The sequence below is a fragment of the Mesoplodon densirostris genome, chromosome 1, assembly GCF_025265405.1.
Source record: "Mesoplodon densirostris isolate mMesDen1 chromosome 1, mMesDen1 primary haplotype, whole genome shotgun sequence".
Classification (NCBI taxonomy): domain Eukaryota; kingdom Metazoa; phylum Chordata; class Mammalia; order Artiodactyla; family Ziphiidae; genus Mesoplodon; species Mesoplodon densirostris.
In genome coordinates, this window is record NC_082661.1 from 167,513,859 (window position 1) to 167,534,537 (window position 20,679).

Genomic DNA, 20,679 nt, shown 5'->3' on the forward strand with positions numbered 1-20,679 from the left:
GAATACCCTCTATTACTATTTCTATTCATATTGCCCTGGAAGTTTGTGGTAGTATACTAATATTAGGTTGAACCACATGAAATTGATGATATTCAAGTATTTTTGAATATCCTAACAACCTAATGTAAAAAAGAGAAAGAGAAGATATAAAATTTTAGAATATATTTATATGTCTATGAATCAATAAGAAAAAGACAACCCAACAGAAGAAGAAAAATGGGCAAAATATATCTATACACAGAAGAAGAAATCCAAATTCCTCTCTCCAAAAAGAAGAAGGAGATGGAGATGGAGAAGGAGAAGGAGATGGAGAAGGAGAAGGAGATGGAGATGGAGGTGGAGAAGGAGAAGGAGATGGAGAAGGAGAAGGAGATGGAGATGGAGATGGAGAAGAAAGGGAAGGGGGAGAGGGAGGGGAGGGGAGGAGGAGAAGATTCTCAATCTCAGTAATCAAGCAAATGTAAATTAAAACAATGAGATTATTTCCTACTTATTGAAGTGTTAAAAGTTATCAACTGGTAAGAAACGATGCATATCTAGAGAAAATAAAATCGTACATTGCTAGTGGGAGTTCAAATTGATAAATCAGTTTAGAGAACGATTCGTCAAGTCCTAATAAAGTTCAAAATATGCATATTCTGTCACCCAGCAATTTCAGTTCTAGCCTGGAGAACATCTGGTGTGAATATGTACAAGAGATACATGCAAGCCTCTTCATTTAAACTGGTTTGGTTTGTAATAACCAAAAAGGGGGAACAAATGGACCACTGCTCAGGAAGGGAATGGTTGGATATATTGTGACTTATGCATCTGATGGCATACCACCACAAGGAGGTTTAAACTGATCACTTAGATCTACACGCATCAACACAGGATATGGCTAAAGATTTGAAACTGTATCCTTTGAACAATAGAGAGTTCAAAGGACTTTAAATAGCAATCATGAGATGCCTAAAATTTGTTTCTGGAGATGAACCATTTTGTTTCGTGGATGTTCTGTGGAAAGAACTGGGATGTTGGAGAGTGGATAGTGTTAGTCCTGGGATGTTAAGAGCATGGATAAACCCAGAGGAAACCTACTTGTACCTACGGGAGGATTGGAATTTATAAATTGGGTTGACCAATCTTATATGAAATCAGATCTCATCGGAGAACAAGTTACTGTTGGGCGTACCCACTGTCCATTTGTTTTTGGAAATGTAAACGGAGGTTATTGAGCAGTAACTATTAACTGAGATAACTGCTGAGAAACATTATGTAAACTACAAAGGGCTGTGCACATGCCAAGGGGTTTGGTCTTATTATGCAAATAATCAGCCAGAATTTCCTTCCCAGAGAGAGCAGATCTTTGGCAAGGCCCCTTCAGCTCCCACCCAGCAGCTCCTGTAGAAAAGTACCTTACCCCAGCAGGTTGGACTCAATTAAGGAATGTTGGCAGCTGTCTCTGGAGCCTAGCAAACAAGCTGTGTTTTTTTTTTTTTTTTTTTTTTGCCAAATGCATCATTAATTGCCTAGGTAAAAGAACAAGGCCAATTTAAGTCTCCAATTCCACCAGGAAGCCTTAGGGCTTTGCGTGAGAAGTGCATGACATGGGCTTCAGTTTCAGGAGCTTGGCCCTGCTTACTGTTCACCATTTCTAACCGAAGGGAAATACTCCAAATTAGATTAATTAACATAGTCCTGGGAGAGCCTGAGGGTTGTTAATGATTCTGTCCCTTGCATGAAGAAGAAGAAGAAGAGGAAGAAGAGGAAGAGGAGGAAGAGGAGGAGGAGGAGGAGGAGGAGAAGAAGAAGAAGAAGAAAAGCTAAAGAAACAAGGCAGTTTCTGAAGTGGAAGGACAAGGGGAAACGAATCAGGCAATTTTTTTTTGTTTGTTTTTTCTGTGCTCTGAAGCAGGCAAGTTCTGCGAGACATTTAAAAGACCTGTTGCCAACTTACCTGCATTTTATCCCCCTGTTGGGGAATTGGAGAGTTTTCCTTTTTGATTCACTGCCCTTTCCAGAAGCAGCCTATTACCTTGGGAACACTGGGGATCATGTGGCTGAAAATGGCGCAGAGTTCTTGCAAATGACTGTCAAGATTAGAGTGTCTCTGAAGACGTCTTGGTGGAGCAGTGGGAAGGGTACTTATCAGCAGGACAAGGGGCTGTGGAGAGTAGGGGTCTTGCAGCTTCACTGCTGAAAAACCTGGTCAGTTCTGGTCAGATGGCTCTGCCTAGAAGAATAAATGCCCCTAACCAGAGCCCGTTGCTTTAGGGCTAGACTCTTCCTATAAGAGAGCTAACCCACTTTCTCTATCCAGGTTTTTTTTTTTTAGCTGAAGAATTTTATTTTATTTTTATTTATTTATTTGCCATGCTGTGCAGTATGTGGGATCTCAGTTCCCCGACCAGGGATTGAACATGTGCTCCCTGCAGTGGAAGCACAGAGTCTTAACCACAGGACCGCCAGGGAAGTCCTCTCTCCAGTTCTTTATTCCACTGTCGTCCTAATAATTTAGAGCTCTGCATGCTATTCTCTGCTACAGAAAACTATGACAGAAACCAGCAAAGATCAGGATTCTTGGTGTAACATTGAATTCCCTAATCTCTTCTTTCCCAGAAAGGATAACAGATATGATTTTTGTGGCCCAAACACAGGCATCTTTAGGCTGCTGGGCCGGGTGGAATGGTGGGAAACATTTGGACCTTTTAGTTGTTAGGTCTCATGTTACACAAGTTTAATCTTTTGGTCTTAAATGGTATTTACTGAGGGTTTTTACTTGAAGGTTTGACTAATTTAAGAGTGAAGAGTGCAGCTAAGCTTCCTCTGGCCAGTTCTCAATTGCCAGAAGTAAAAACACAAGTAAATGATAGCGGTGAGCCATTTAATGTTAGGCTTTGCAATGTTAGTCGGAGCCCGAGTACGAGGCACTCATGAGCTGGTGAAAAAACAGGCACAGAGACCAGGCTGGTGTGGATCGCTCCGAGGGCTGTCATGAACTGCAGGCACAGTGGCCCTGAGGGCATCGTTTGGGTATTGAGGCCTTCTTGGCTGGCAGTGTAAGTTCTCTGAAACATGTGGAGTTTTTAACATAGGAATGGAAGATAAGATCATAGGTGAGCATGTCTGGTCTGGTTTGGCCTGTTATGTGGGAAGATATTTGCCAAAGATAAACTATGTGTTGCTTTCCCAATAATAAATCTGTGAGACTGCCCTGCCCACCACAACCCCTTCTCTTGTAATGAGTGCCCAGTACCATTGCTCTAATCGTCAGCAAAGTTTCAACTTCCTTGGCATCAGCAACAAATGGGGACATTTTAACAGGGCCATGGCTAGACAGAGATTAAAATTCAGGGCACCTGTTCTCATGGAGTTTTCAGTTTGTTTGGAGAGAGAGGATGAAGGAAGGGATACGGTGAAGGATGAAGAGACTGGTCATTTTGGAGTATTTACAATGTTCTGAGCACCATAGTAGGTGCACTAGTACATTATCTCACTGGGCCCACAGGTGGTTATATAATAATACCCATTCTACAGATTAGGAAACTGAGGGTGAGAAAGGTGAGCAATGTGCCCAAAGTGACCCAGCCTGGAGGTATGGCATGAATTTGAAGCAGGATCTGCTGTATTAAAGTCTTGTTCTTATCACTGTTCTACACTAACCTTTGCATAATTTGACTGATGATAGATCACCCATATCTTTTAGCAAATGGGTCATGAGAAAGTATCCTAGCTGGGTTCCCAGGAGGGTGCAGAGAAGTGTGGCCTGTATGGAGGTGGGCCTTGTCTGGAGAAGCCCTTTGGGAGCAGGGAAGGTGGACGCTGAGAGATGAATTTGGAGAGGCTGGCAAGAATGTGGAGGGGCAGCAGCATTTAGACCTTCCCCATAGGACTTCATTAGTTTAGAAAACCATAGGGCAGAGCCCTGTGACCTAGAGCAGCAGGAGAGGCAGAGTGACTTGTGGGGTGGAAGGAAGTGGAAGGAGGAGAAGGGAAGGGGTGATAGGGAACCACCGGGGTGGGGGTGTTTAGAAGAGGAGAGAAGGGAAGTCAGGGGTGGGGAGAGAGGAAGGACAGGGGAGGGATATAAATGAAGAAGGGGAGGAGGAGGGAAGAGTGAAAGCAAAAGGAAATAACAGTAACAACAACCACAACAAAAAGAACACAAGAGAGAAAGAAGAAAGAAAGAGGGCAGAAGACCAGAGCCTGCAGTCCTTGCTGCTTCAAGCTTCAGTGGTGATCCAGCACATCCCTGCCTGTTGGCAAGAGCATCCTCCTTTGCCAGTGAACTTGAAGGCATCACTTCTTTAGCCGTGTTTGTAACCCTTTGAGAGTTTCAACTCAGGGCTGAAAGGATGAATGCTATTCTGACCAGCGCTAACCTCCTTCTAGGGAAATGCTAAGTGAAGTTCAGCTTCTGTTCCAGAGATACCATGACCGAGAACCTTCTCCTTTCAGGCTCAGCCCAGTGCATCTGAGTGTCCAAGCCAGCACTCACCCAGCCAGGTGCATAGCAGGTGGGCTGGACATTTCATCTGGCTGCCCAGGACATGACAGTTCTTACATGTGCCTAAATCCCCAGCACCAGCAGGTTGCTGTGCTTGGACCTTGATGAGTCTGCTGGATAGTTGGCCTAAGTGCCAGGCTGATCCAGCTCGCTGGGTGAACACACTGCATGGCAGCTGCCAGTCCAAGGTCCTGGCGAGTGTCCTGACAGAAACTTGTACGTTCCCCAGAGGCAGGATTTTACTGCTGGGAGACATCTGTGGTTGTTCACCCCCTTCCCTGTCAATACTTCCTTTCACGCCAGGTCTGATGCCTAGGGACACTGACAGTTGCTGAAGGTCCAAGCCATCCCCTTCCCTCTGGGCTCACTGTGGAGTGGGGAAGCTGCCTATCTCCTTAGCCTAATCTTACAGCAGAACAGAAACGAAAACAGAACTACAGCCTAAAACACTGTATCTCCCCTTTCTTCTTGCCTCTTCCTATCTGGGGGAAACGTGGGAAATATAGCTGGTGAGGTATGCAGAGGTTACCTTGGGAATGGGGAAGTGTAGGGCTCTAATTGTAACTAAGCATTATTCTGTAAAAGTATGAGGAATTAGTGAAAGATCATAAAGTGGGAAGTGCCAGGATTGGACTATGGTTCAGAGTTCTGACAGCAAGTGTTGTAGACATATGGGAGGAAGGAGAGAGAACAGCAGGGCAAGAGCCAGAGAAAAGGCTGTGGCTCCGTCCATGTGGCATTGGGCAGTGAGCATGGCTTGAGACATGTGATCGGGGTAAGAGGCCCTTTGAACTTTGCTCTGTTCCTTCAGCCCACTGTTCAGGAGCTGGGGCAGAGGTTCTCACCCCTCCCTCCGCCCCCCACAGAGTGTCCAGCAAGCTATTTCTTGCTTTGTGGGTGCTGGATATTCTAGAAATAAAACCTGGGACTGTCCACATCAGATAAAGTGTGTGCTGCTTTAGTCATCTTGTATAAAATGTACTCCCCCTAAAGCTTTAAACAAAAATATTTATTATTTCATAGTTTCTGAGGGTTGGGGATCTGGGAGTAGATTAGCTGAGAGGCTCTGGCTCAGAGTCTCTCATGAGGTTGAAGTCAGCCTCCAGGCTGGGGGGCAGTCATCTCCAAGTTCAGCTGGAGGCAGATCTGCTTCCAAGATGGCACAGGTGGTTGTTGGCAGGAGGCCTCAGTTCCTTGCCACGTCGACCTCTCCACTGACTTCCTGAGTTCCTCATGACAGGACAGCTGGTTTCCCCCAGATTGAGGAATGTGAGAGAGAGAGAGAAAGACAGACAGAGAGAACATGGCAGAAGATGCAGCCTTTTACAGCCTATCTTGCAAGTCACACACCACCATGTCTGCCATATTCTATGGTCATATAGACCAACCCTGGTACAATGTGTGTGTGTGTGTGTAACTACATACAGGTAAGAATACTATGGGGCAGGAATCACCTGGGGTCATTTTGAAGGCTGGTTATCTGGGGTTGGAGAGAAGCCTATGACATAGATATCTGTCCCTCCCTCCTGGCAGGCAGCAGGTGAGGGGCTAAATACAGATGAGGTGAAGTCCACTCTGCCAAAAGGAGGCTGGATGGGCCGGATATAGGTGGCAGGGTCTTCTACCAGCTCCCACGGCTCTTGGGAACCTGCATAGTGTCCCTCTCAAGTCTCTTTGTTGGATCTCCACACTTGGTTTCCCTATCCTTCTGTGGCCAGCGTCCTCAGATGAAACCCTCAGGGACCCAGCCCTGGCCCAGTAACCACTCTCACTGTTTCTCCTCTCCCCCATTCTCTGACATCTTTTTTACCTTAGGAAAATTCCTGTTATTTTGATTTTCTTCAGAACTTCTCTATCTACTTTATTCTCTTCCTTCTCTCCTCAACCCTATTCTTCTCAATTTCTTTTGTAAGAGATCCTGAAGGCCAGTGAAACCCAGAACCCAGTCATTAATAACAAAAAAACTAATTTATCTTTTCTCAAGGGGACAGGAGAGTGCAATCCTCAATATCTCCCAGGAGATGAGAGGGTATAGCTACATTCAGTCCTTCAGGTGCATCAGGAAAAGGGAGCTCCCTTTTGTTTCCTGATTGAAAGGGCTCACGGACTCTATTCTGCTGTGGAGGGCTAAGGGAGGCAAGGGAGAGGGAGGAGTTAGCAATACATCCAAGGAGCTGAAATTGAGAGTACCAAAGGCATAAGGAAAGTCAGGAGAAGCAGTTTGGGGAGAGAAACCAATGATTCAATTTGCATATTCTGAACTGGAAATGGGGAAAGTTAGCATGTGGTTGGTGATGCTGAAGATTTCTTGGGACAACGGATTTGGAGATGTGTTTAGAGGCCCTGGTGGTATAATGAGCTTGGTTAATGTTGCTCGGTGCTTCAGCTGTACAACTCAGCCTGAGCTCTTACTATAGTCTACCACCCTGAAATAAGCCCCCATTCTGTGCCAAGTCCCGGATCAGGTGCAGTCATTGCCCGTGTGAGGAGCTCTTGTCTCAGTGAGAGAGGTTGACTTGTATAGATGCAGGGGACTCTTGACTGCTGTGGGTGCTGTGATAGGCATGTAAATAATGTCCTCTTGGAGATTTTGGGGGAGGGTGAGAGAATAACTGCCAGGGAAGGTTTAAAGAGGCTCTGCCATCTGAGATAATCCAGACAAATATCTAGTGGAGGGCAAGCTTAGTTTCCATTACTGCTGTTGAACTAGGCTTCTCTGTGACCCATTGTTGGCCCAGAATGAAAGTCAACCCCATTATTTCCCATATATTTTTGTTTTTCCGGGAGATCATAGGGAATGAAAACTACTGCCCAAATAGTAGTCTATAGATCTACTCATAGGTGCCCACAACTTCAAGTAACTCAGACTGTCAGACTCTACCTTCCTTCTCAGATTTTGGAGCCGTTTCATCATCATTGGCTCAGAATCCCTGGGCCTTGTTGAATTATTACCTCCTTCCATTTTCCCTTGACTGCTCTCTTCTTGAATTGCCTCATCTAATCCTATCATGAAGTTTTTTTTTTTCCTTTAAGTTATTTGTATGCTAATGAAAGAAAATCTGTAAATGAGAATAGTTTTTTCCCCTCCGTTTTGTTTTAACAGATGATTATTTTTCCTGTTTGGGCTTGAACAGAGAAAAGCTCAGAAAGGCTCTTGTTGAAAAATTCATTTTTTTCTTTTTTTTTTGCTGGTAATAAGAGCCACATTGAAAGAAATAATAAGCCCAGCTGTAGCCATTGTTCAGATCACGGCAGAGGCAGCAATACTCCTTTCCCCAACTCTTACTTTCTTTTCCTGCCCTTTGAGCAACCTTCCATGAGCCTGCTGTGATTTATAGATGCTGAAATAGACTTTTAAAATCCCATAGGAATGAGCCCCCTTCCCCATCTAGCACAACAAAGGACCTTTTCCCCCAGGTCTTGTCAGAAGATAGTATCCTGGGTCCCAATCTGGACCCTGCTGGTCTTTGGGGATGCTGTTGGCCATTCAGTCCCTGACATAGCCATTTTGGTCTTGGGTTCTTACTGAAGGCATCCTTTTACCAATTTTTTCCTCTTCAGTAGCTACATAGAGACATAATATGTTGCTGTCCAGTTTTCCCTGCCTGTGATAAATCACTCTAGACTCAAGGGAAGGAAAGAGTGACAACTTCAAGCAAGACCTCCAGGCTATCTCTAACAGATATTGTACTTCCTTTAAGACCCAATTCACACGACACGTCCTCTTTGAAGTCCACCTGATCACCAGCAAGTAGGTTAATATTGCCTTAAATGGGTCTGTACATCTCTTGATGAACATACTGATCACACTGTATTGTCATTCTCTTTTAATATATGTCTATTTAGTCAAACAAGATCCACAGACTTGGAACACATTTAGAAGCAGACCTAGTATCCCCTTTTTGCTTCAACCAGAGTCCCTAACCCAGCACTTGGCTGAGGGTTTGTGCTCATTAAGTATTTTTGGATGAACCAATGAGCTTTGAAAGACCATGAACATACACTCTTTCTACTTTTCTTCCTTTTTTTTTTCCTGGCCTTGGATGGAAGTTCCACATGTGTGGTACAATCTTACACCATTTACTTTCTCTCCTGGTAATGAAGATTCTATTTGTGAAATCTCCATGACGTCAGTGCTGACTAAACCCCAACAGAAAAGCTGTTTGAAGAGCTCAGAGCCTGACTATGGGCTGGGAGCCCCAGACTCCCACTGAGTAAAAAAGGTTTCAGCTGTTGTCATTGTTTGTGATAGGTTAGTGGCTCTTTGATTTTATGGTCCCTTTAAGGATACTTAACTTGTGTTACCAGAGGGGTCATTTGCAAACCACAGCAGACCAATGAACAGGGAATCTACTAGCTGTAGACCTTTTAGTTGATACTCCCCACACAGAAGATGAGCTAAGTGTTCTTGTTCTCAGGTTATGAGACAAGAATCCAATCAGCTTATTCAATGCTGACATTCTCCCCTTGGGTGTCACCTGGGTCTAGAGACAACAAGACTGACACTGGAGACACCTGTAGTGCTAGCACTTGGAAGGAAATGTGATTTATTTTCTCCAGTTCTATGGCTTTGAGGTTTAGAGTACTTGTAAGACTTGTAAAGTAGTTCCTAGCTGTTGGAAGTCAAACCCTTCAGCTGAGAAGTTAGGTAAATTATCTTGTAGAGGATCAGCCAGAGTTCCCATCCAGGAAACAATCTTGTGGGCAATTTGATGGAAGACATTATGGTTAAAAGCATGTACTTTCTCTCAGAGACTTGAATTCATATTCTGATTGGGTTACATACTGGCTGTGAGACCTTTGGCACACGACTTCACCTCTGTGAGCCTTGATTTCACTGTCTGCTAAGAATAAATAATATTAACATCTATCTCAGGATGCTATTTTGTTTTTTTGTTTTTTTGTTTTGCGGTATGCGGGCCTTTCACTGTTGCGGCCTCTCCCGTTGCGGAGCACAGGCTTCGGACACGCAGGCTCAGCGGCCATGGCTCACGGGCCCAGCCGCTCCACGGCATGTGGGATCTTCCCAGACCAGGGCATGAACCCGTGTCCCCTGCATCGGCAGGTGGACTCCCAACCACTGTGCCACCAGGGAAGCCCCAGGATGCTATTTTGAAGATTCAATGAAGTGCTGTATGAAACTTAGCCCTGGCACATAGTAGGCTCAAAAAAAGATGATGTTGATGTTGATGATGAGGATGAGGATGAGGATGAGGATGAGGATGAGCTGGCCTCCAGCTTTCCCCAATCTTGGAACCAGTTGTGCACCTGGAATCAGTTCCAGCTGGTAGACAAAACCACAAATTTGTTATTGCCATTTCAGTGTTTACTTTTCAAATCTTTGAGAATTTTGTAGAATAATACCCAATTGACATCAATGTGTTTATTTCCACAATATCACTCCATCGTCCCCAAACTCATGAAAGAGTTTTTCATGTTCATTTTACATGTGAAGCAACTGAGGCTCAGAGAGGTCAAGCTATCACACAATGTGGATGAGGCAGAGTCAGGAGTAAGTCTCAGATTTTGTGAGCTCAGGTCTCCTACTTGGGCAGTTTACTGTTTTTTGTTCATAAAGTGAAGGGGAAGATGTGACGATGATCCACTCTGTAGTATAAATAACTGATATCTGCTAAAGGTGCTACACTTCCTACTAAAATCATAGGTTCCACAGTGACAAAGTTAGGAACAAAATGTCCCCTGCCTTTGGGAAACTCTTAGGCACTTACCTAACCTGTGATGCTCTAAGAAATTTCAACTTCTGATCCACAGACAAGTGAGAAGTGTATATGTCACAGCAGTTTGGAGAGGGTAGTGGTTAATGTAATCTTTGTGTGTATATGTGTTTTTTTGAAGTATAGTTGATTTACAATGTGTTCGCTTCAGTTGTACAGCACAGTGGTTCAGTTTATATATATATATATATATATACACATACATATATATGTAAATTGTATACATATAATTTATATATATTCTTTTTCAAATTCTTTTCTCTTATAGATTATTACAAATATCAAGTATAGTTCCCTGTGCTATATATTAGGTCCTTGTTGGTTATCTATTTCATATATAGTAGTGTGTACATGTTAATCCCAATCTCCTAATTTATCCCTCCCCCACCCCTTTCCCCTTTGGTAACCATAACTTTGTTTTCTATTTCTGTTTTGTAAATAAATTTGTATTTTTTTTTCAGATTCCACATATAAGTGATATCACATGATATTTGTCTTTCTCTGTCTGGTTTATTTCACTTACTGTGATAATCTCTAGGTCCATCCACGTCACTGCAAGTGACATTATTTCGTTCTTTTTTTATGGCTGAGTAATATTCTATTGTGTACATATACCACATCTTCTTTATCCATTCAGCTGTTGATGGACACTTAGCTTCCATGTTTTGGCTGTTGTATATAGTGTTTCAGTGAACGTTGGGGTGCATGCATCTTTTTGAATTATAGTTTTCTGTAGATATATGCTAGGAGTTCATGTAATCTTGGTTCATGTAATCTTGAAGACTCTGTGTGGGTCAGTTTGCTGGAGCTAAATGTTATGATTCCTAACAGAGCTGGAGTGGAGACAGGAAGAAAGATAGGTGGCAGCAGCCTGACATAGTACTAGGGTGATTTCTGTCATGGACATTCCCTGGGTCTCCATACTCAACATGGTCCACGTGTATCCTGGGGATTCAGGCATCCTGAGTCAGAGAAGATTAAAATGAGGAGTCTTCTGGGCAGACTCAGGGAACTGTGGCTGACATATCTGTTCCAAGAAATTCCCTGCACGCCTGTAGACTATGGCTTTTCACACTATGCTTGAATGCACACACACTCACACTCATGCACACACACCTATCCATATATACCAAGCTTGGCTTCCTTGGTCCCTTGTGAAGGGGCATTTCACTGTCTTTGCCATCATCACTGGATTTCTTCATTGCTTCCTCGAGCCTCTTCTTTCCAGGTCTCCTTGGTGTCTCCATCGCACAGCTCCATTTGTGACCTTGAATTTCACAGGTTGTCTCTGCTCTGGCCTTGCTGTGATTGCTCCTTCCACCCCGTGTGGTTGCTGTCCCCCTTCATCATCAGAGACCCCTGTCAGAGTCTACCTGTTTTAGGTGCTGAAGCCACTTAAGTCCTGACTTTGGAATAAGGGGCTGCTCTCCCTCAGCACAGATCCATCTCCTGGTGGTTTCAGCTCATTTTTTATTTCTCACAAGCTAGATGGTTACAGCATGACCTCCACTATGTTCTCCACCCCCTGCTTATTAAGATATTTCCCAGGAAACTACAAAAAGGTTGTGATGCATTTTAGTTATAAAAAATGTTCTCAGCTGATCTATAATTCTGTTCCAGATGGAATTTCAGCCTCCATTTCTCTTTTTGACTCTTGCTGAGTTGGGGCCCTGTGCTTTACCAGCTGCCTTGGCCTATGAAGAATTATTTTCCGTACATACTGAGGGCCAGCTTTGTAGAAATGTGAACACAGCTTTAGTCTGAAGATGGGACAAGTGCCAAGTGGATTGGGAAAGGAGAACACACAGAGTTTGAATTTTGGGCCGATTACTTATTAGCTGTGCAAACTTGATTAATTTAATCAGCTTTCTCAAACCTTCATTTATTAAATGGAGATAACAGTGTTTTTGAAAGTTTGACAATTAAATGCGATGGTGTATGAAGTGGGCCTGGGTCTCGGTAAATGCTTGATGAAAGCCCCATCTCTTTCTTTCTACTCCACATGATAATGCTTATATGTGTTTGAATAGAAATGTCAATCAATGGATGATATCATGGATTAATGGGTCATTTATAAAACCCCAGCAGAACAATAAACAAGGACTCTGCTTAGACAGACCTTGAGTATTCAGATCTGCTGACACAGAAAGTTAGATAGCAGCATTCAAGTTACATATGCCTGCTTTCTGTTTGGACAAAAATCCCACCAGCTGTTTCTGGGGAGATGACGGGGTTGTACAATGGCATATGGAAAGCACCTATCATTGTATGTGCACACAAGGGATGTCCAATGAATATTAAATCCGTTTCTTTTTATTCAGAGCTGGCAGGAAATGGGATCAACTGGACATACATGTGTAAACTAACCTCAAAGCCATTGGGCTACATTGTGCCTCTGGGCACCTGTTGTGTGGATCTCCGGGCTGAGGATGGCCAGGTATCATACAGTTGTGGTGTGAGGACAGCTCCAGCAGATGTCTCTGTGGTACAGCCATCCTCAGCTCAGCACGCAGGCTGCAGTATTGCCTGGGGGTTCCAGTGAGCAGAAATGCAGGCTGTGACATTCCAGCACATTGTCTAGCTAGAGGATGTTTTCAGAGGCTGACCTGGGCACTGTCCTGGGCCTGAGGATGACAAGCATTGGAGTCTGAGTTATCTTAAAGGACAATGAATAAAGACAAGGCAAAAGAAGAAGGAATTTTTTTCCAAGAAGAAGAGGAAATTTATATCTCAAGAACAGAGTGGATAGTTGTAAGGGAACACTTGTAGATAAAGGAAAAGGTTGTACTTAATCTGGGTGAGGGTTTGGGAGCTTGGGGGAAGTTCAAACATTGAACTTGAATACTAACACTTTTCACTTCCTGTGGTTACCTACATTGTTATTAGTCTTTAATGTCACTGGAGACCCATAGTATATTTTAGTGCCTCTTCTTGGCTTCTTTTAAAGAGATAATTATAGCCATGCTTGAGTACTTCCTTTTTGTAAAAGGGAAAATCCTTCATGTGGTTTTAGAATTTAGAAAGGTCAGAGCCAGTTGCAAGATCAGCTTGAATCTTAAATAGCTCTTCATGTAGAGCTTTCAACGATGGTACATATATAGATGTGTTCCTTCTGCTTTTCTATCCCTACACATCTAAGTCTTCTGGTTGAAGACATATGCAGTTATTCCAAGTTGTGGACGTTGCAGTGAAGACAATCTAGGCAATCATGAGATGTTTCTGGGATAAGGAACCAGAAATGTAACCACACATATAAAAGAGGGGATTCCTCAGAGCTAATAGAAAAACTGTTGCCACTTGTACACAGGACATCTTGATTGTGGGTCTGGGCATGTAGCTTCTGATAGAAAAATTTATCTGACCCTTTATCACTACCAACCAATCAACAACTCTGGGTGAACCTATGTCTACGAGCTATTTAGGGGCTGGGGAAGATAGAAGGGAGGGTGAGGCCAGCTTTCCATGATGAAGGAGCTGCCCATCTCTTCAGCATGATGAAATAATTAATAAATGGGTTAGTAGGTGGTTAAAAATTCGCTGAGGAGATCTAAGCTCAGGCTAAATGAGCTTCAAGCATCATTGTATGCTTGGGGGACTTGGGGATGACCTGGAAAATTTGGAAGAGACTAAAATCAAGGCAGGACAAGAGCTAGGCTTTGAACTACTTTTGAATTGGATGGGTAGAAAGTGAGGATGGAAGCCTTTACAGTGGAGGTGAATTGTAATGAAAGATGCAGGAATAAGAGTGATGTGGGTGGGAAAGTGTCCAGAGTGGCCCAGCTGGTGCCACTGGGTATGAATTGTAGAGGAGTGATGTTAAGTTTACATTAGCAATGGGTAAAGGCTTTGAAGACCAGATTTTAAAAATTTAAAAAGATCCAACAGTTTATAGATACCATGGTACCACTGTGGACCTCCATGTTTTAGGAATTTGCTCCTGCCATGTTCCAACCATATCCCAGAAAGGCACCATTGACCTTGTGGCTCAAACCTAAACCTGGGAGTCCTGATTTTTTCCTCTCTCACTACCTCTGACCCCTACAGTCGATTGACCTTTGACTTCAAAAGCTGTGTCAGAAATAAAATGGTAAAATCCATACTGTCTGTGTCTCATGGATCTTACAACCTTGAGGAAACAGACATTAGTCAAGTGATGTCAGAAATTGATAATTATTAACTGTGTAAGGACTACCTAGGGAAAGTGCAGGGCACTCTAGGAATAAATAACAGGGTGGCCTGGTCTAGTCCAGGGCTCAGGGAAGAGCTGAAAGCTGAAGAGTTACAAGGATCGCCCTGTGTGGAGAGAAAGGCAGTGGGAGAGCATACTGGCTGGGGAAGGGAGTCTGTGTAAAGGCCACAAGGTGGGAGAGTGGGCCACTGTGCCCTTGGGTGCAATCCTTCCTCTTATGGGATCACTCCAGTCTAGGTCAATCCTTGTGAGGACAAGGAGACCCTGTTCCCACCAGTGGAAGGGAAATTAATCAACTTACTATATACTTGGTATTTTGATTATTTTGGGGAAGCCCAGAGCACCATTAGAACCCAAACTGCATTAATCAACAGGTTTTTTTTTTTTTTTAACCAATTTTGGACTTCTGTTTAGCCTCCCCTTCTCTGTTAAGTTAGAGCCCTGTGCCAACCCCAGCAGACACCCCTAGCCCCACCACCCACAAGGCTGGGCCCATCAGTATACCCTCAGCTCCACCTGGGGTCTCATTTGAAGTGTAGTGATCACCTAGTATGCTGAGATATCCTGGTAATCAGTTAGCCACAGGGGGAGCAGGAGGAAGGAGGATGGGAATGGATTTGAAGCAGGGATGTTCCTATCGGGTTGCACTGAGAGACATGTTGCTCCAAGACAGCCGCAGTCTGCTTCCCTGGAGAGAGACAGCCTTGTGTTAAAAAAAAGGAGCCACAGTAGTGCCACCCCAGGCCTTACTGACTGATGGCAAGTAATCCCTATCTGGGTTCCTGATAGGAACACAGAGTGGAAGGCAACAGCCAAGCAGCCACAGGCTGAAGAGCCAGGAGGAATGAAGAGTTCAGTTTGGATTAAGCGTTTCATAATTAGGACTGTGCAAGGCACACACCTTCTTGAACTCCCCTGACCCTAATCTTTGCACTTGGCTGGGAAACCCCTGCAGCACTGTTTCAGCCACCAGGTTGAACTCCTCTGAGAGCAAGATCTGCTGGTGGTAAAAATGGCTTCATCACATCCTTAGACAGAGTGCAGATTTGTAGGCCAACAAGCCCCTAGAGGAGCCACTTCTCTGACTCATCACTCACAGCTTCCTTTTCTTCTACATTCCTAACCCTCTGAGGTCCCTACCTGCCTTGTGGTTAAACTTGTCCAGTTTCTATCCTGCTGAAGTCTCTCTCTGAACCTCCCAAACTCCCAGTGAAGGATGGATGAGATTGAAGAGCTGCTACTGAGCATGTACCTTGGGAGTGTCCAGGGCATGGACAGCTTAAGTCCTTACAGAAGGGCATCCAGTCATCATTTTTCATTCTCACAGTTGCCAAGGCTCAAGGAACCCATAGGCACCAAACAATCTCCCTGCATGTTTAGATTTGGAAGTAATATTAATCTCTATCTTTGGCCACAGGCAATGGATTCCAGAATTCAGCTCCTTGGTGATTCTCCATATCATTTAGCTGAGTAGGAAACACTAAGTACAAGGAACTTTGTGATATTTATGGCATTATGTTATATTTATTTTGAAGATAAAAATTGTCTTGTCTTCAATGCACAGATTTCTGAAGGACTGGAGTAGAATCTGATAAAGGAAGGCACGGGATGCTCCCTGATGCAGGAGGAAGGGATAGATATCCGTTGAATGTATAATAGGAACCCAGCTAAGAATTAGGCATATTACACAGATTTGTCAATGATTCTGACAACTCTGTGGGCTAGAGGATAATGTCCCAGTTTTATAACCGGTCACCTCACTTCCTCATTAAGCAGTGGAGCTAGAATTTGAAACCAAATCTGTGAAACCAAGCCCATGGTTGTTCCACTACATCAAATTGCCTTGTATTTATTTATGTATGCAGAGAGGCAATGAAATCAGAAAATATATTTCGTAGGTGCTGTCTTCTGGAGTTAAAAAATAACACCCAAACGTAACACTCTTCAAGTCCCGAGTTCTTGTCATCATTTATAAGCATTTCTCAATGATAGCCGGTTGCACCTGTCACCCTTCTACCTTGAGGAGGGTGAAGATGAGAATTTCTATGAAAGATTTATGGGCTGAGATGAGAGAGGCAGTCGGTGTAGAGTTTAAACTCCAGTCCCCAAGGTCCCTTTTATTCCACGTGCCAATAAATTCAGCAGCCCCACTCTGTAGTCATGCTGCTTTATTCTCAACAGCTTAGGATAGCTCACGTGGCCCCACGTGTCCTTTAGTCTATTTTGTTTCTCCTCTATGAGCTGACTCTGTGATAGGCACTGGAGATGCAGGGAGATGGTTATGCTGCCAAGTACCAGAAATACAGATGCAACTGAGTCATTACAGAGCAGTGTGGTGTGTGTCTCAGAGCCAGACACACGGAGGAGGGAATCACCAACTTCACTTGGGGCAGAAGCTCCTTGAAGATGGGTCAAGTTCTGTGAGACAAAACACGCATCCATAGGAGTCCTTGGGAATGACAGGTGGGACCGATCTTTCAGGGCCTTCTTTGTGTGTCAGGTGAGGTAGTGTGTAATTTATCCTTTAGTCATGTAGAGCCACTGAAGGTCTGGCTTGGTCCCAGACTCTTTGCAGTCCTGTATTGTCACATCTGATCCTTACTTGCAGGCTCAGCCACACTCCCATCTCTGATAAAAGGAGGACTGGCATTGCAGTGAAGCAGGAGATTCTCAGAGCATCCCTGCTGCTAGTCTAACCTGACCTGGTGTCCCCATTGCTATAATCAGACTTCTTCCCTTACTATGATGCTCCTGTTCTGATCTGCTTGATCTGGGAAAGGCTGTCCATTCTCAGGGACTAGAGGACCCTAGGCACTAGCTCAGTGACTGATCTGTCATTATTTCCTTTCTGGAGCTAAGTATCATTCAGCCTGAAATCCTGGGCTCTGCCTGACTTTTGGGGTATCCCCTTACTGTATCTTGGAACCCCCCCCCCACTTCCAATCTTCCTGACTAGCTCCTTGCCTGAACGAAATGTGAGGGAGAATGAGGGCTATTCCCATTCTTAGTATCTAGGTTCAACTCCTGCAGGTGGTGGGCTCCCCAGTTCTCTACCTGTCCCAGAGGTAGGCAGATATTCCGAGCTTGATAATTTACTTTTTAGCTTTACTCAGATGCTACTGTGAAAAGCAGCTCTGGTTCTCCACCCTCTTGTAAATCATTCTGCAGGACAGTTCAAAGCTTAATGTGGTTTTCAGAGGTAATAATTCTTGCTAAGACTCTTCTGATTAATTACCATTGTGGATTTTTATATTCCTTGGGGGAGATTCTGCCAGGAATTTTACTTAATGTTAATATTCCAGTGCCATTTGGAATATGTCTTCAAAAATATTTTTTTTTCTTGAAAGTTATATATGTGATATGACTCTGAGACCTTAAATATCTGAGACTGTTTTTCTGTGGCATTCACATTTGAAAGTCAATCTGGGTATAAATTTTAGGCTTTCAATACTTTTACTTAAAATTTTATAGGTATTGTCACCCTGTCTTTTGGTATTAGAGTTATAGAGGTGAGTCTGATTTTGATTACTCTGTGGAGAAGCAGATTATTTCTAATTCATTCATTATTTATTAGATGTATATTCATTGTATCATATCAGGTGGAATTATATTAAATGGGTATGTTTTCTTTTATAGTCCAAAATAGTTGAAAGCAGTAATTCCATATGGTTAAAATTAATATATACCATACACCGATCTGTGCTAGCACAGAGAATCAATATCAAACAGTCCCTGTCCTCCAGGTACATAAAGCCTGGTGGGGAAGCAGACAGATAAGCAGTTAATACAATAGAGTGTGACAGGAGCTATAGTAAAGGTAAAAACAAAGCAGTGGAGAAAGGAAACGTGGCAGAATTGGGACACCGGAGAAGGTGAATTTATATGCTTTTCTTACATCCTTTTCTTATATCCTATTACACTCTCTCTTTATGTCTGAACTGCACACCCGTGCATGTGTTTTCTTTATTCTTGATAGTTGAGGGAGACGAAGGAGGGGGCAAGAGAGGACTAGCATTCAGGCTGCTTCAAAAGCAGAAAGCTACCCTTTCCAGTTATACTGCCCTTGCATTCTTTTTATTATTATTAATTTTAATTAAAATTTTTTATTGTGGTAAGGACATTTAACATGAGATTTATCCTCTTAAATTTTAAGTGTACAATACATTGCTGTTAACTACAGGCACAATGTTGTATAGTGGATCGCTCAAACTTACTCATCTTGCACAGCTGAAACTTTACACCTTTTGAACAACAGCTCCCCATTTCCCCCTTCCCTTAGCCCCTGGCAACTGCCACCCTGTTCTCTGCCTTTATGAGTTTGATGCTTAGATATCTCATGGAATATGGAACCATATAGTGTTTGTCCTTCTGTGACTAGTTTCTTTCACTTAGTATAATGTCCTCTGGGTTCATCTACCTTGCTGCATATGACAGAACTTTTTCTTTTTTAAGGCTGAATAATATTCCATTGTATGTATCTATCACATTTTCTTTATCCATTCTTAGGTCAGTGGATATTTAGGTTGTATCCATGTCTTGGTTAGTGTGAATAATGGTGCAGTGTACACATGAGTGAAGACAACTCTTCAAGATCTGATTTCAGCCGTTTTGGATATACACACAGAAGTAGTATGGTTGTATCATATGGTAATTTGATGTTTAATTTTTGCAGGAGGGAGCCACCATACTGTTTTCCGTAGCTGCTGTGCCACTTTGCATTCCCATCCACAGTGAACAAGGATTCTAGTTTCTCCACATTCTCACCAGCACTTGCTATTTTTTTTGACAATGTCCATTCTAACAGATGTGAGGTTATATCTCATTGTGGTTTTGATTTGCATTTCTCTGATGACTAGTGATGTTGAGCATCTTTTCCTATACCTTTTGGCCTTTTGTATGTCTTCTCTGTAGAAATGTTTATTTCAGTCCTTTGCCCATGGGCAGCCTGTGTTGGAAGGAAGAGAGGTCATCTTACCTGTCACCAGGGAAGCAGAGTCCAGGTGGGCCACAGAGTACCTTTTTTAGTCTAGTCCTCTCAGTTTTGTATTTAGTAAATATTACTTTCATCATCTGGAAATTGGTTGATTCTTAAAACGTATTCTCTGTCGTTTTTTGAGTTTTCATGTTTTTCTGAGCTTCTTCACAGACATTTTGATGGGACACTGGGGTAAGCTGATTCAGAGGCTCCTTGCCTGCTGCCATTTTAAACCAGAGCCAATAGATGTTAGGTTAAAGCAAGCCCAAGTTTTATGCACCTCTTTGAACACTGGATAATGGATTTTGAGCTACCCATTCTAGGGCCACCTAAAGAGTTCAATTAGAGCTTCCAACTTTAGTTCTGCTTACTTTGGCTTTCTCATTTCCCCCCAATATACCTGAGTTCTTTGATTCCAGCAAGCCTACATAGGTGAGGACAAAATTATTTTTCTTTTTTTCCTGAACACAGACCCTCTCTAATCTTTCCAAGACTTGTCATCTCTGCCTTCTTCTTTTTTCCCCCAGACACCTATTGTATTATTTGGGGGGGAAATATTTAATCCTAATAACTAATATTTAGTTATTTATGGGGCATATGACTTTATCCTAACTGCTTGAATAGGTTCTCTCAGCTTTTGTTATTATTTTTTCTGTAGGTTATAATTTTTTTTTTTTTTTTTTTTTTTTTTTTTGCCGTACACGGGTCTCTCACTGTTGTGGCCTCTCCCGTTGCGGAGCACAGGCTCCAGACGCACAGGCCCAGTGGCCATGGCTCACGAGCCCAGCCGCTCCATGGCGTGTGGGATCTTCCCGGACCGGGGCACGAACCCGTGTCCCCTGCATCAGCAGGCAGACTCTCAACCACTGCGCCACCAGGGAAGCCCCTAGGTTATAAAATGTTTGGCAAGCAGGAATGTTATTGGCGGGCAGCCTCCTCATTAGGTGATGCACAGTTATGTATTCACACCATCAAGGTGGAAGCCTGGCAACCCTCCTTGTCTTTATTCTGGAAGAACTGCCAGGACTGAGGTATATATAATTGCTTCAGGTACTCAGAGCCAAATCTCTCATCTCCATGACTTTCTGATGGCTGGTGATGTATACCTGCCAACCAGGCATCATCAGCAGATGCATCCAGGCTGGGTGTCAGAGTCAAGGCCCGGAGAACCTGTAAACTAGCAGCATCTAGTTTGGAATAGGGAATAGGGAAAAATGAGCAAATCTGTTTTAAAAGATTTCTTGAAAGCTTCATGAAATGATATTTTTGTGTCCATTATATTAAATATCTT